The sequence below is a fragment of the Nicotiana tabacum genome, chromosome 3, assembly GCF_000715075.1.
Source record: "Nicotiana tabacum cultivar K326 chromosome 3, ASM71507v2, whole genome shotgun sequence".
NCBI classification, from domain to species: domain Eukaryota; kingdom Viridiplantae; phylum Streptophyta; class Magnoliopsida; order Solanales; family Solanaceae; genus Nicotiana; species Nicotiana tabacum.
The window spans coordinates 174727535-174742240 of NC_134082.1; the positions used below are offsets into that span (position 1 = coordinate 174727535).

The following is a 14706-nucleotide window of genomic DNA, read 5'->3' on the forward strand; positions in this document are numbered from 1 at the left end:
ATAGTATGATGAAAAGTGGGACCTAGGGTGTAAGCAAAGGTTAAATCGGTGGAATGGTTCAGTAATGTCATGAGAGATGTATGGTTACGAATAAAAGGGTCAGAAGTGAAAAACAACAATTGGGGATCATGCAGTTAAGGATCAATCATGAGGTCAAAACAGTCTTTTCGACCGGTTCAAGGCAGTCTGTTGAAGCAAAGAAGGGCAAAGAGAAAACCCTCCCCTGCAAGAATGCCACAACTAACTACCACGTTTTAAACGGACAAGATTTTCTTTGATTTGAAAACAGGGGCAAAGATGGCATTTGTTTCAGGAAGCACCCTGTGAGGGAAGCAAGTATCATGCAGGTTTGATCGTATAAATTTTCAGGACCCTCCTGGAAAATGGGACATAGTTTAAAAATCGAAACAATCATAAGTAGCAAAATCTAGCATAAATGTACCCCCACGAATATAATTTGGTTTCAAAGTTCGCATAAGAGTTGTCAGGACCCTCCTGGATAATGGGACATAGTTTAAAACTTGTTTAGATAACAAGATTTAGCAGAGGTCATGCCTTTAAAAGATATAGCTTAGATTTAAAATTGTCGTTTAGTTAAGAGTTATCAGGACCCCCTAGATAATGGGACCTAGCATTCAAATTCTTATTTAATATTTGGTAATATGCTTCAGTTTAACACTCACAGATGCGCCCAGCTACCAAATTGGGGCAAAAAAATTTCTTTTGTTTTGTCTATTTTTGTTGAAGTCAGGCGTCCACCTGAAGAACAAGGAAGAACAGTTGAAGTATCAGCAATCAGGCGTTCACCTAGAGAACAAGGAAAAGCAGTTGAAGATTCAGTAATCAGGCGTCCACCTGGAGAATAAGGAAGAACAGTTGAAGTATCAGTAATCAGGCATCCACCTGGAGAACAAGGAAGAACAGTTGAAGTATCAGCAATCAGGCGTCCACCTGGAAAACAAGGAAAAACAGTTGAAGATTCAGTAATCAGGCGTCCACCTGGAGAACAAGGAACAACAATTCAAGTTTCAGCTTTCAAATTCTTACTGATGTTTGGTAACATGATTTAGTTTACACTCATATATATGTCCAGCTAGCAAACTAGGGAAGAAATATTTCTTTGCTTTTGTCTATTATGTTGAATCAGGAGCCCACCTGGAGAACAAGGGAATACAATTCAAATTTTAGCAATCAGGAGCCCACCTGGAGAACAAGGGAATACATTTCGAGTCTCAGCAATCAGGAGCCCACCTGGAGAACAAGGGAATACAATTCGAGTCTCAGCAATCAGGAGCCCACCTGGAGAACAAGGGAATACATTTTGCGTTTTAGCAATCAGGAACCCACCTGGAGAACAAGGGAATACAATTCAAATTTCAAGTAGTCAGGAGCCCGCCTGGAGAACGAAGGGAAGAAGCAATTCAAATTTTGAATAATCAGGAGCCCGCATGGAGAACAGAGGAAAGAAAACAATAGTCAAAGGAAGACATTTAAAGGGTTCAGCAATCAGGTGTCCGCCTAGAGAAGAAGGGAAAACAGTTCAAAGAATACCATTCAAGTCAGCCACAAAGGAAGTTCTGAGGAAAATACAAGTCAACAAGGCAGCATCAGTCGCAAGATCAAATTTGAAAATAAATCTTTGTAAAGCATAGATTATAGCTTAGTCTAGCTTCTTCATTTTTGTCATGGGGTAATAAGGAGGTCAGTAGGCAGTATCAGCAGCAGCAACAACAGTAACAGTAAAACCGCAGCTTCATGGTAGTCCCAACTACCAAAACTTCTCGAACTACATTGACCTGATTCCTTTATAGCTAAGGATATGTAGGAAACCTTTGAAGCAGAGGTTCGGTCAAATCTTTCAAAAATGCTTCCCACGGAGCATTCAAACAGGCAAAAATCGCTCGTATCCGCTCACTTTATCTTTGCACGAAAACTCTTCGTGTTTCCGGACAAAGAAGGGCAGCTATTCGTGTTTCTGCCTCCCACGAGGGGCAGAGGGCATGGCCGAGGTCGAGGGCGAGGCCGAGGCCGTGCTAGAGGCCGAGGCAGGGGCAGAGCTCATCCCAGAGCAGCAGCACCAGCGGTGAAGCCTCAGGTTAAGTTTGATGATGAGGTTCCGGCCCAGGCAGTTCCAGTGGGCCCAGCTCAGGTCCCAGAGGGGTTCATTGCTACCCTAGTACTTCAGGATGCTTTGGTCTGTCTAGTGGGCCATATGGAGAGTGTCACCTGGACAGGCTTGCTTCATGTAGCACCAGTCGTACTCAGGCTGGAGGAGGAGCCCAGACTCCTGCTAATCGCACCCCAAAGCAGATGGCTCCCCAATTTTCAGACTCCAGCAGCTTAGCCAGTTGGAGCAGTGCAGACAAATAATTCCCAAAATTAGGTCTTGGCTTTAATTATGTGTTATTTTAGGAATTATTGTGTGATTTTCCTGATTGTTTGCATATATTTGTGTGCATGTTTAATTTTATTAATGCATTAAAAATACAAAAATATAGCATTTGCATTTAGGATTTGATCTTACATTTTTGGATTAATTAATAATTAGGTGTTTTACAAAAAAATATATATATATATATAATAACACATTTTTAGTCAAATTGTGTGCTTTTCTTTTAATTTAGTATTTAATTATTCATGATAATTATAATTTAGATAGGATTAGTATTTTAATATTAATTTTGGTGTTATAACTAATTTAGGATTTTAATTTTGAAAAAAATATAACAAGGAAAACAAGGAATTAATTTGAAAAGTAAAGAAATAAAAATCAAAGTTTGGGCTGTTTCTTTAAACCCAAATTTCCAGACCCAAAATCACGCCCCATACCCGGTCCAAATTTCCAGTCTCTAAGACCATCAAAACGACGTAGTATAGGGACAGAACTACGTCGTTTTGATTTCAACAAATCCCACCCATCCATTCATCTACATGGAACGACCCAAATTCTTAACCATTACCTGACCCTGACCCGCTTCCAGAACCGATCCAGTCCAGCCCCACTTAATTAAAACGACCCCGTTTCGATTAAGGATTCAATCCCAGCCGTTGGATTTGAATCATCCAACGGCTCAAATTAATAATCCCATTTGTAATATACCCAAACCCCCCAGACCCCCTCCCCCCTCAATCACCCTCATCTCTCTCAAATTCCCCAAACCCTAGAGACCCGCCGCCCTAATTTCCACCGGTTGTCGCCGGCGGCACCGGCTCCGTTCGCCACCAAACTCACACCCCAGAAACCCTTGATCTCCTCTTTCATAATCCATAGTTAGTTTCCTTCGAACACCCTTTAAACGGTTCGAATCTTGATTTTAGGCTATAAACCCTAGTAGCCGCCACCATTTACCCTCGCCTTCCGATGGCGGCGCCACCTCCAATCAACCCCAAACTAACACCCCTTGACCACCACAACCCCATCTTCCCTAATCCACGATCTGTTACCTTCGAATCAAACCAGAACTTGTCGAATAATGAATTTAAGCTTCAAACTTAAAACTGCAAAGTCAAGATTCATCGAACATTTAAGCTAATTTTGAATTTATCTGTGTATTCTTGATAAGAACACACAGTTAAAGTCAAAATTTGGTTTAAAAATTGAAGATTCGAAGGTTTTCTTCAGTTACTACTGACCGGTGAGTTCTTCTATCCTATTTTCTATATTTATAGTTTAATTGGTATTATTCTGATGTTCGTCTTTCCTCGTCTCTTTTTATTTTCTCTGGTCGATCTCAATTGAAAACTCGACCAATCTTCTGGCATAAACTATCTTCTGTTCGTTGTTTTGTTTTTCAGAATGTTGGTAAATTTGTTCTTGGTTTTATAGGTTTGTGTGGTCAGTTTGTTTAGAATCTGAAAATCATATCTCGTCTAATAACTTAGTCGGTTAAATTAAAGATTATCTTGAGTTTGGTTAAATGTGTATAATAATTGACTAATTTATGCAAGTGCTCACTAATTGAGAAACTTCTAATAGTGGTAGGGTAGAAATTGCATTACCGAATTAATTAAAAGCACTGAATCAGTGGACAATTAAGAAATGAAAAGGTGAATTGGTAATGGAGAAGGCACTAAGCTAATTGTCTATTTAAAAGAGCTGAACAGACTGAAAAAAGATATACAGAAAGAGAGCGGGAGAAACGACTAGAAATTGCATAAGAAATTTCTGCAATCTTTTGATATAAATTGGTCTTAGTTCTGTTCTTTAAATTGGTTTTGCTAGTGAGAATTTGTTTTTTTTTAAAAAAGAAGTTCTAATTCTGGGTTGAAAAATGATTCAATTCTGAGAAGTTTTGGCTTGAAGCTGTTTTTATTTTTGAAGTTATTGTTATATTGCTGAAGATTAAACTGGGTTAGCTGCTGTTTATTACTGCCTCCTCACTCCCTCTTTGTTCTTTCCTTATTCTCAGGTACATGTTTCTCGACTTATCTCACACAAGGTTTCGATATTGCAATGAAATGAAATCCGGAGTTCCAAATGTGTCTTCTGCACATTCAAATCTATTAATTTAATTTCAGTTATGTTTTTTTTTAGTTAATTAACATGTCATATGCTCAACATGGGAGCTATTAGTCAACTTGCCTCTATTGAAGTTAGTATAGCTCTACAGTAATTTTACTTACTTCTGAAGCTCATTGGTTATAACTGGTTTTGAACTGCTGAGATGGGGAACTTGGTAGAATGTTGACCATTAGCTAAGTTTTGTATTTAAGCCATATTAGCTAATTATATGGTAGTATGGAAATATCAAGGAACCACAATAGTATATTTCGTCAAACATCGGAATTTTGTTTTAATTCTGGTTGAGATAAGTGCTCTTGTTTGTATGTAATCTTGTATGATAACAGCTATTGGGATAACCATAAGATAGAGGTAAATTGATATGGTCCATTATGTTTAAAGTATTGGAGTATTCTGAGAGGTTCAGTTGTGTATTCGTGGTATATGTAGTGTGGATTTGTCTATCAAATCAATTTGTAAACTAGTTTTCTTTCTTAACAATAAATTGCCTATTTTAGTTTAGGAGTGCAATTAGCCCATTTCTTATAACAAAATAATGTCAACATTATTACAAGGTATAGATTTGGTAGTTGTAAATAGTTTTCACAAGTTTGGACAATAATTGGTTTGATTTTGTTCGTCTAAAACCCAATCGTCATAAGCGAATTAATAGAATAGTTAGGACTTGGATTAGAAATGTGTGTAGAAGAGGATTGGGTTTATGAGTACTGATTTCGGCATTTTAAAAGAGGATATACAAAGTTGAGTTTGCTCTGGGTGGAGTGATGGTTATTTCATAAAACAAATGGTATGCATATCAGCTAAAGTTTCTCCCAACTTTACACTTAAACCATTTTGCAAGTTTTAAACACATACAATTAGTCTCAAACATAGGAAGAGAACAAACAACTTATGAATATGATGATCAAGCTTTAGGCACATAATTAAATCAAGGGTACTGTTTTCGCGGTGTGGTTGTGATATTTAATTTCAAATTAGTTTTAATTATCTCCTTAATTCTTCTAGTTGAATAGGTTTGAGGCGTGCCATTCACACATTTGAATCATATAACCTATGGCCATCGCTTGATGAATCTTAATTCTTTGGAAATTGGGGCGCTCCATTTAGTGAATTCCCATAGCCCTCGTATTAATGTAGATATGAAAATAATAAATATTCGTAGAGAAACCTTTAGGGCCATTTAAAATATTATCGTGATTGTGGACACGTCAGCGTGACACGGTTACGATTTCTTTAAAAATAAATCATAGTATACGTTCGCGTAACTTCGGCTAAACTTTCATAATAATAGAGCATCGTTAATCGTGGACGAAATAATTAGATAGTATCCCTAAGTCATAAATCGGTTAAATTTTTTTAATCATTCTTGTGAATAGACCATAAACTATAATAAATTTTCTCTATAAGATTATAGTAAGTTTCTTTTACATAAAGAAAAGTTTTTTTATTCTCTGAATAAATGTTTATAATTTTTAACTACATAGCCATGAAAGTTGGAAATTTCTTAGTGTTAATTTGGTAAGAATATTTTATTTTTTTTAAAAAAAAAGGGGGGAGAAGAAAGATTATGTTCTAGAGAAAGATTATGTGCTTAAGATATATAATTCATAAAGTATTTTAGGTAGCTTGTTCGGAGTTTTGTTTTAATATCAAAAGACTATAAAGTTTCATTTTTTTTGTTTTGCTCAGTTTTCTATATTAGCAAAATTTGTTGCTTTGTGTGGTAATATTTTTGTTTTCTGTTAACATAGTTCTTAAGAATGCAATTAGTTAATTTTAGAAATTTTAATCCTAAAATGCGAGAATGAGGAAAGCTCATTGTTAATCCATGAAAATCTTGCTTTCACATATTTACATCAAAATCAAATTGATAGTATGCTTTTAGGTATGATCTTAATAAATCAATCATCGTGATTGTATACATATTCGCGTGACATAATTACGATTTTCAAAAATAAATTAAGGTACGCGTCCGCGCGACTTTAACTAAGTTTTTTTTTAAAATAAACTAAGTGTTGTGAATTGTGTACACGTACGCGTGACATGACTCTTGACATGCCAAACCACGCAAGTATACGTATGCGTAACTCGATAATTCTTTAAGTACAAGTAAATCACGTAATTAAAAGCGGTAAAGGTAAAATGCATGTAGTTTCTAAACACGTAATTAAAAAAAAATTAAGCCAAGTATAAATTGTTAAGCGACCGTGCTAGAACCACGAAATTCGGGAGTGCCTAACACCTTCTCCCTGGTTAAACAAAATTCCTTACCTGGATTTCTGGCTCGCGGACTGTAATACAAAATCAATATTTTCCTCGATTCGGGATTCTAACTGGTGACTTGGGACACCATAAATTATCCCAAGTGGCGACTCTGAAATTTAATGTAAATAATCTCGTTTCGATTGTCCTTTAATTGGAAAAACTCCACTTATACCCCTTTTCGGGGGTGTAGTGATAAAAAGAGGTGTGACAGGCCCCTACATACACTTTCCTTTTAGGACATTGTGTAAATAACTCTACAGCCTCCAGTTCTTCAATCGTTGTTTTGATGTTTTCATTTTCTTCTGGTTCTTGAATGGAATCGGGTCTTGAGTCCATATCTGTTCGCCCTTTTTCAGTTGATACTCCTGGATGTCTGTTTATCCCCACGGATTTAACGTATTCCCCATGGTGATGTCATACTTGAATCTGCTACAAAGTTGATTCTCCTGGATGTCTGTTGATCCCCATGGATTTGACATATTCCCTATGGTGATGGAAATTAATAACTTGATGTAAGGTAGACGGAACGACATCCATCTCGTGGATCCATGGTCTCCCGAGAATCATATTGTAAGCCATCTCCATCTCTACCACCTGAAACTTTGTATCTTTGACAACCCATTCTACGAATGTAGTAAGTGTTATCTCCCCTTTCGTCACAATGCTGGAATTGTCGAATCCAGACAAAGTATGCGCCTTTGGTACTAGTTTTTCTTCAGCTTGCATCTCGTACAATATTCTTAGTAGAATAATGTTCACATAACTCCCTGGATTAATCAAATCTCGTTTCACATTAGTATCATGTACAATTAGAGATATTACCAATGCATCATTATGTTGAGTTAACACGCCATCCGCATCTATATCATCAAATGTAATGTTTTCTTCCTCTACGACATGTCGCACCCGCTTACCGTGGGTAATTGTGATTTTGGAAACTTTATTGGCTGCTGTGTACGTTACACCATTGATTTTTTCGCCCCCACTTATAACATTAACGGTCCTTTTAGGAGAAGGAGGTTTAGGGGCTCCTGCCTGTTCTTCATGTATGTTTGCTTACCTTTATCACTGAATAATTCAGTGAGATACACTTGCTTTAATAGATGATCAACTTAGCCTTGTAGCAATCGGTAATCTGCCGTTTTATGACCATGATCATTGTTAAATTCGCACCAGTGATCAGGATTGCGCCTGTTTGGATTTGATCTCATTTCTTTTGGCCAACACACCTTATCGCCCATGCCTCTTAACACCGCTACCAATTCTGAAGTGCTGACATTGAAATTGTAACCGCCAAATCTTGCCTTCAAGTTCCTATCATCATCTCGAATTTCCCGTGAGTTTCGATCATTCCCAAATCTCGATGACAAACCTAACTCTCTATTTCTTGATCTACGATTGTACCTTGAATTATCCTGCTTTGATCATGAGTATTTTCCTGCTGGGCCCATATATGGTTCGTACCTATTTTTACCGGACCTTTTTTCGTTTTCTGAACGTCTCGAACTCACCTTCTCTTCTTTCTGAGATCGGGAGATAGTGTCTTCTTCTATCCTCGGCTTCGTGCTGTATCTGTTGTAAACATCATTCCAGGTTGTTGCTGGAAATTCACGCAGACATTCCTTGAGTCGTCTCGTGGCTTCTGAACTTTTCTTATTCAAGTTACTGGCAAAAGCCATAGCTGCCCAATTATCTGGTACATGTGGTAACATCATTCTTTCACGCTGAAACCTATCCACGAATTCCCTAAGCAACTCTGAATCTCCTTGTTTGATTTTGAAAATATCCTCCATTCTCTTTTCAACTTTTTGAGCTCCCAAATGTGCTTTGATAAAAGAATCTGCAAGCTCAGCAAAAGAATTTATAAAATTTTCGGGTAAAAGGGAATACCATGTTAATGCACCCTTGGTGAGTGTTTCACCAAATTTTTTGACCAACACTGATTCAATTTCTTGTTTGGTTAAATAGTTGCCCTTCACACCAGTTGTGAATGCAGTCATGTGGTCTCGTGGATCAGTTGTGCCATCATACTTTGGAATATCAGGCATTTTGAACTTCTTCGGGATTGGCACCGGAGCTGCACTAGGCTTCCATGGTTGTTGTGAGTACTTATCCATATCGATTCCTTTAATTACAGGTGGTACTCCAAGTATTTGCTCTATACGGTCGCTTTGCTCCTTGAGCTTCTTCTGCAAGGTTAGATCTAAATTTTGTAGAATTAACTATGTTACCTGGCTCGCCATCGTGTGACTCGCTTGGAGTTCCACCAGTGCCTGAATTAATGAGCCCAGAACGTGGGTTTTCCAAAGTATTCTTATTCGGAGTTGGTGTTGGTGATGCAATTGGCAATTGCCTGGGAAAAGCTCGGAGGGCATTGCTGACTTGTTGAGCAATGAGATTTTTTAATGCATCATCAAATGTTTGTTCGTTTGCAACCCCATTATTTGTTTCAGAGCCATCTGGAGTTCTTTCTCGTGACTGACGTTGTGAATCATGCGGTGAGGGAAGTGGTGTCCTATCATCCCCATCATTCTCCTGATGTTAGTATCTTGGTTGTTGTCGTTGTTATTCGACATGGTAAGTTTTGATGAAAGAATTGATTAAGAAAGTAAACGATTATCTTATTCCCGGTAATGGAACCAATTTGTTTAACCAAAAATAGTAATTTCGGTCAAAACTTTATTTTAGAAGAACTCGAGTTACTGCTAATCAATATATAAAATGAATAAAAGAAATTGGCTTTGATAATAATCAGATGAAAAGAAGAAAATAAAGTAAATCAGTATATTTCGGTGATATTTCGTGTCCTTACAAATGATCAATCTTCTCCTTTTATAGCTATTTCTAAGTGGTACGTTTCGTTTCTTCCATAATTGAGCCATTATTGTCAATTAATGGCATTTAGTGACATTTAATGTAACGTTACAATAAACAATCATATTTGATTCAATACAGATTCCTTAACGTTTCTGTATTTAATGCCCAATAGTTCTTATTTATTCCTTATTTTCTATCAGATTCATTCTCTTCCGTCATAAAGAGGTTCGAGCACCTGCCTTCCTTGCCTTTTATCTGGATGACTGCCCGTGCATGTTGAAGCTCGTGCCTCTTTGATTATTCTCTATCACTTGTTCCTCTTTAACTAGTCCACGTGTCATCTTATAATGAATTTCATATATAAACTTAATTTTTCCCAATACATATATAATAAGCTTACACTCTATGTTGAAGTTGAAGTTCATTAGTTCTAGCTGCCAGAACCCTTCCACATCCGCCGATGACTGTATATAAATTATAGGATAGGGGTTGCACAGTAACTATTGCGACAGGGTTCGAATTCCCTACTAAATATTTTTCTCATCTAATATTATTTTCTCTTCTACTATATCGAACTCAAACTTACCCCTAACAAATTAAAGAAAAATAGGTAAAAGCAAACGAAAGAACATGTCGGTGAAAAAAAATTAAAACTAAAGAAATGGCTACATATATAGCAGTTAAAAAACAACAACAACAAACCCAATTTGATCCCATAAATGGGGTTTGGGGAGGATAGCGTGTACGCACCTTACCCCTACCTCACAGAGATAACATATGTGGCAGTTAGATTTGTTTAATAGTTTTGTTTTGCTTTTCTTATCAGTTAATACCAAATTGTTCAATTGTTGTCGAAGTTACTGCAGAAATCTTTAAGTCAAGAGGCCACTTTACTTACATATGTATAATTTGAGAAAATGCTGAAACTGATATTTTCTTTTGGAAAGAAAATTTTGTGTGTTTGACAAATAATTAAAATTCATGTCGAACAACAAAATAATTTCTTGAAATGGTCGAACCCTACGGTTAATCGTGTTACAAAATGTACATTCACTGAGATAATAACGAGAGAGAGAACATTTTGCAAAAAATAGATTAAAATCCATCAATTATATTTTAAATTTTAAAATGGTAATTAACTGCGGTTCCAAACGAAAATATTTTACTACCGTGCAATTAATAAGATAACATTTGTGAATGAATAACATTAGGCTTTTAGTTGCATGGTCTCTTTCATTTTTCCAATTTATCTTCCCCTCTAGTACATTAGTACAGCTAGCTTTTTTCCCTAAAGTTAGCTAATTAATTAGGTCCACTGTCCCCTCTTCAGCAAGATAAAAAAATTCACTTGGCATCAAGACTTTTAAGTGGTTTCAGATAGGCCCCCCACAATTATTCTTGTCTAAATAGAAAACAAATCCGTACTATATTTTGTGGTTTTTTGTTGATTATGTCTATAATATAAAAGGCACACAAGGAACTATATATTTAAAACATCGCTTATTTAATTTGGCAATGATATAAATGGAATAACTTTTAATTGGACCACCAAGTACTGACCTTTCAGTAAAACTTATCAAGAATTTATTAAAAATTACTGTGAGAAATCATGTTTTTTTCGTTTAATTGTTTGATAGCTGAAACTTCACGCGTGGTATCTTATTTTCTATCGTAATAATGAGTGTAAGATTGTGAGAACAACATCATAAATTCAACCTCAAGCTAAAACCACTAAAGATCGTATCTTTTTCCTTTCACGACTAGAATTGAAGCAAAGTACTAAAGTCTTACGTCAAAGAAAACAATACCGTCGAAGACCATTCACTTGTTTTACTTGCGTGGATAGAACTACGATCGTGTTATTAAACTTTACATTACATCTAATTAAATGATGCACTTATGGCAAGCGATTTTTTTTAATTAAAATTTAACGTGTTGTTTCCAACTCTTTTCATTTTCCAAGGATAATTTAAGAGACATCGGTGCAAAAAAAAAATCACAAAACATGATTTATGTTGTGTTATCCAATTATTAGCTAAATTAATTTAGAGTTTTAGGCGATCTAATATAATCGGATAAATCAGATAAACAAGATTTAGACGTATTATGAAGCAACAATCGAATATTAGTAATATGTATTTCCTCTCAATGACTTAAAAGCTTTCATTACCCACCTTTAAATGTTGTTATCCTATTAGGATCATCAAATCAAGTGCCAATCACTTAATAGAGGAATATTAGTGGATTGAAAAGAGAAAAATACTATAGTAGTGGATATTCAGATGATATGAAATGACACACACCTTTAATAACACTAATGCTAAAGCTTTAATTTTCTAAAACCTTGCCAATCCACGTGAAAGGCCCTACGCTCTTCTCCAATTGTCTCTTAGTGCACACTGTGGTGAAGGCCCACTAATATTCATTGTGAATTCACTATGCTTGAGGTCAATTATTGATAGTTGGATTCTCCCTAAAAAACATTTACTGCACTATTAATTACTACTTGTTTACTTTTAAAAAAATATTTGGTCTTTATAATAATTGAGAATAAAAGGAAAGCATGCTTGAGACAAAATTCAAATTCGATAATTAACTTGTCAATGAGCTTCCTTGTACTCTATTTGTTTCTCTGTCTATTTGGATTGTTAATAATATTGATGAATTTGAGACTTTTATCCAAGTGGAGCTGAAGTATAAGTATCTCTACAATAAAAAATATATACCTAAGAAAGAAAAGAAAGCTTGACCAAAAGTAGATGTAATGAGTGACATATAAAGCCTGCCAAAATTAGAAAGATGTGTCTACTTTGAGATCTTGATGTAACATAACTAATACTAATATGAGAGGAGGATTTGTCGACCTTGACCATAGTTCTTTTCCTAAGGGACCAACAAGAATTCGGATCGTGGGGGAAAAAGCCCAAATACTTGTAATGTTTGCTGTATCTATCTTTGCATGCAGTAGTCTTATACCCTGATTGGCAAAACTTCTAAAATCAGCTTATTTTGAGAAATGTTTTTTGTGATAATCAGTTTGTATTTGCTAATTAATTTGAAAAGTACTTTTGAGTAGTAATTAGTATTTGACCAAGCTTTTAAAAACTGTTTCTAAATACATTTTTCTCAAAAGTGCTTCTTAGAAAATTGCGGAGAGAAATTACTTTTTTATGCTTATCAGAAACTGCTTCTGTTTCTCCTCAAAAGCATTTTTTTTCCTTCTAATAAATTAACATAATTTGGCTTAAACTATATTTAGGTAGCCGATTTTTTTTTTAAAATAATAATACATCCATGGCCAATGCCACAAGACGTGTTAATTCAACCACTCTTCAATTGGTCACACGAACAACAGGATGTAATTAACTTTTGACTTAGACTATGTTAGTTCTCTGATTTCGCTTCTTCCTTTATAACCAAGATCTACTACTACTACAAGATTTGTCTAAACTTCGTTATTAATGCTTAAAACATGAGGATTTGGCAAAATGTGTCAAAGAGCTGATATACAAATTATATTATTGTGTGTATTTACATTGCTGGCAGTTGTAAAAAAACTATGTTTAGACGATTTAATAGTTGGATAAAGTTGCCCAATCTGAAGAAAGTAGCACAATAAATACGAGAAACAGATTATTAACTAATATATAGTCAACCAATCACCAAAATGGTATTGTCCATGAGTTCAAAGTAGGGTTGCTCATGGATCGGATTGGATTTAACATATTCGAATTGAAAATTAGATTTCGGATTCTATAAAATGCAATCCGAATCCAATCCGAATTAACATCGGATCAGATTTTAAAATTTGGATCGAATAAATATCTCGGAATATCGGATCGGATTATACATACTATTAAGGCTATTGCAAAATTATCCGCTAACGCAGCCAGCTCCCTCCATCCTCTCTGACCACGCATCATTTCATTCATTCTGCATCAACAACAGAACAAAATTTGTCAACACACACCTTAGCAACATACAAGGCAATTACTGATCTCATAATACATAAAATGCAGGCATGACTTAGATCTTCTTTCACAATTCCAGACCGTTTTATACCAAAAGATCTCTGCTGCAAGGTTAGGCAAGCTGAATTCATAGGATTATTCGAGTCGATAAAGGAAGAGGCGTCATCTAGTCGCCGCCAATAGTCAGAACACAGAGAAGAGAGGCGGAACAGAGCAGCAGTCTCTCTGCACAAAACTTAGAGACAGAGAGTCTCGATGAGATAAGACCTAACCCTAAAATTAAAGTTTAAAAATACATATCCTAATAATTCCGGATTTTGTATTTCGGATCGATACCAATCCGAATTCGATTCGGATATCCGAAATTTTAAAAAATATAATCCATATCCGAAATTCGAAAGTCCGAATTGAGCGCATTGGATCCAAATGCACATCCCTAGTTCAGCGGCTTCAATTGATCCATTTTTTACGCTTAAAACCTGAGCTCTCTAAGGGAAAATGCTTATTGCCAGCTGATTTCCAGTTGGTTAAGTACCACAAACAATCCGAAAGCAGTAAAAGGAAAAAAATGCAGAACAATTAAATTAAATAGCCACACCCCTAATCTCTTAAATTAAAAAATAGTCAATAGATGTAGAATATATGTATAGTCTCTGTATACCAATCAAAATAATAAATAGTGAATCCAACTGACTATTTGTGTAAAGATCCCAAATGTGAAAGAAGATGGAATGTCTCCCTTCCAGGACAAAACTATAAGGCCCATCAACAGGCTCTTTATTGGGCTTTCTGCTAACTAGCCTAGATGAGCTTTTAGCTTTTAAAGCTTAGACCCAGAAAGTGAATTGGTTGGGTGATCAAAACTTTGCCAGATAAATCTGCTATTTTTATTATGCAAAACCAAGTTAAATGTACTAGTGATGGATGTGTGTCTTAACGGGATAAAAATAATTGTTATTTGTCGGCTCACAACATTCAATTTAAAAATGAAGTTTTTGGCACGCTATTTTAAGACAATAGAGATAACTATAGTGACTCGTGCTGTCGAATTTTTTGTCTCATTAATTGCTTTACAATAAACAATTCATTTTTTTCTCAATTCACTAGAGATGCATGCAGGCTTTTTTGAGA

At 35.7% G+C, this 14706-nt stretch overlaps 1 long non-coding RNA gene across 2 annotated transcripts; it reads right to left on the bottom strand.

Annotated features, from left to right (window-relative positions):
- Positions 1-13224: 13224 nt before the first annotated feature.
- Positions 13225-14386, bottom strand: LOC107797572 (uncharacterized). 2 transcript variants are annotated; one of them, XR_001650721.2, is made up of 2 exons: positions 13667-14386; positions 13225-13537 (listed from the first exon to the last, which is right to left on the bottom strand). It is a non-coding gene; the product is annotated as an uncharacterized LOC107797572 (long non-coding RNA). The 2 variants fall into 2 exon arrangements; XR_012704352.1 differs by having other exon boundaries at positions 13657-14386.
- Positions 14387-14706: the final 320 nt, after the last annotated feature.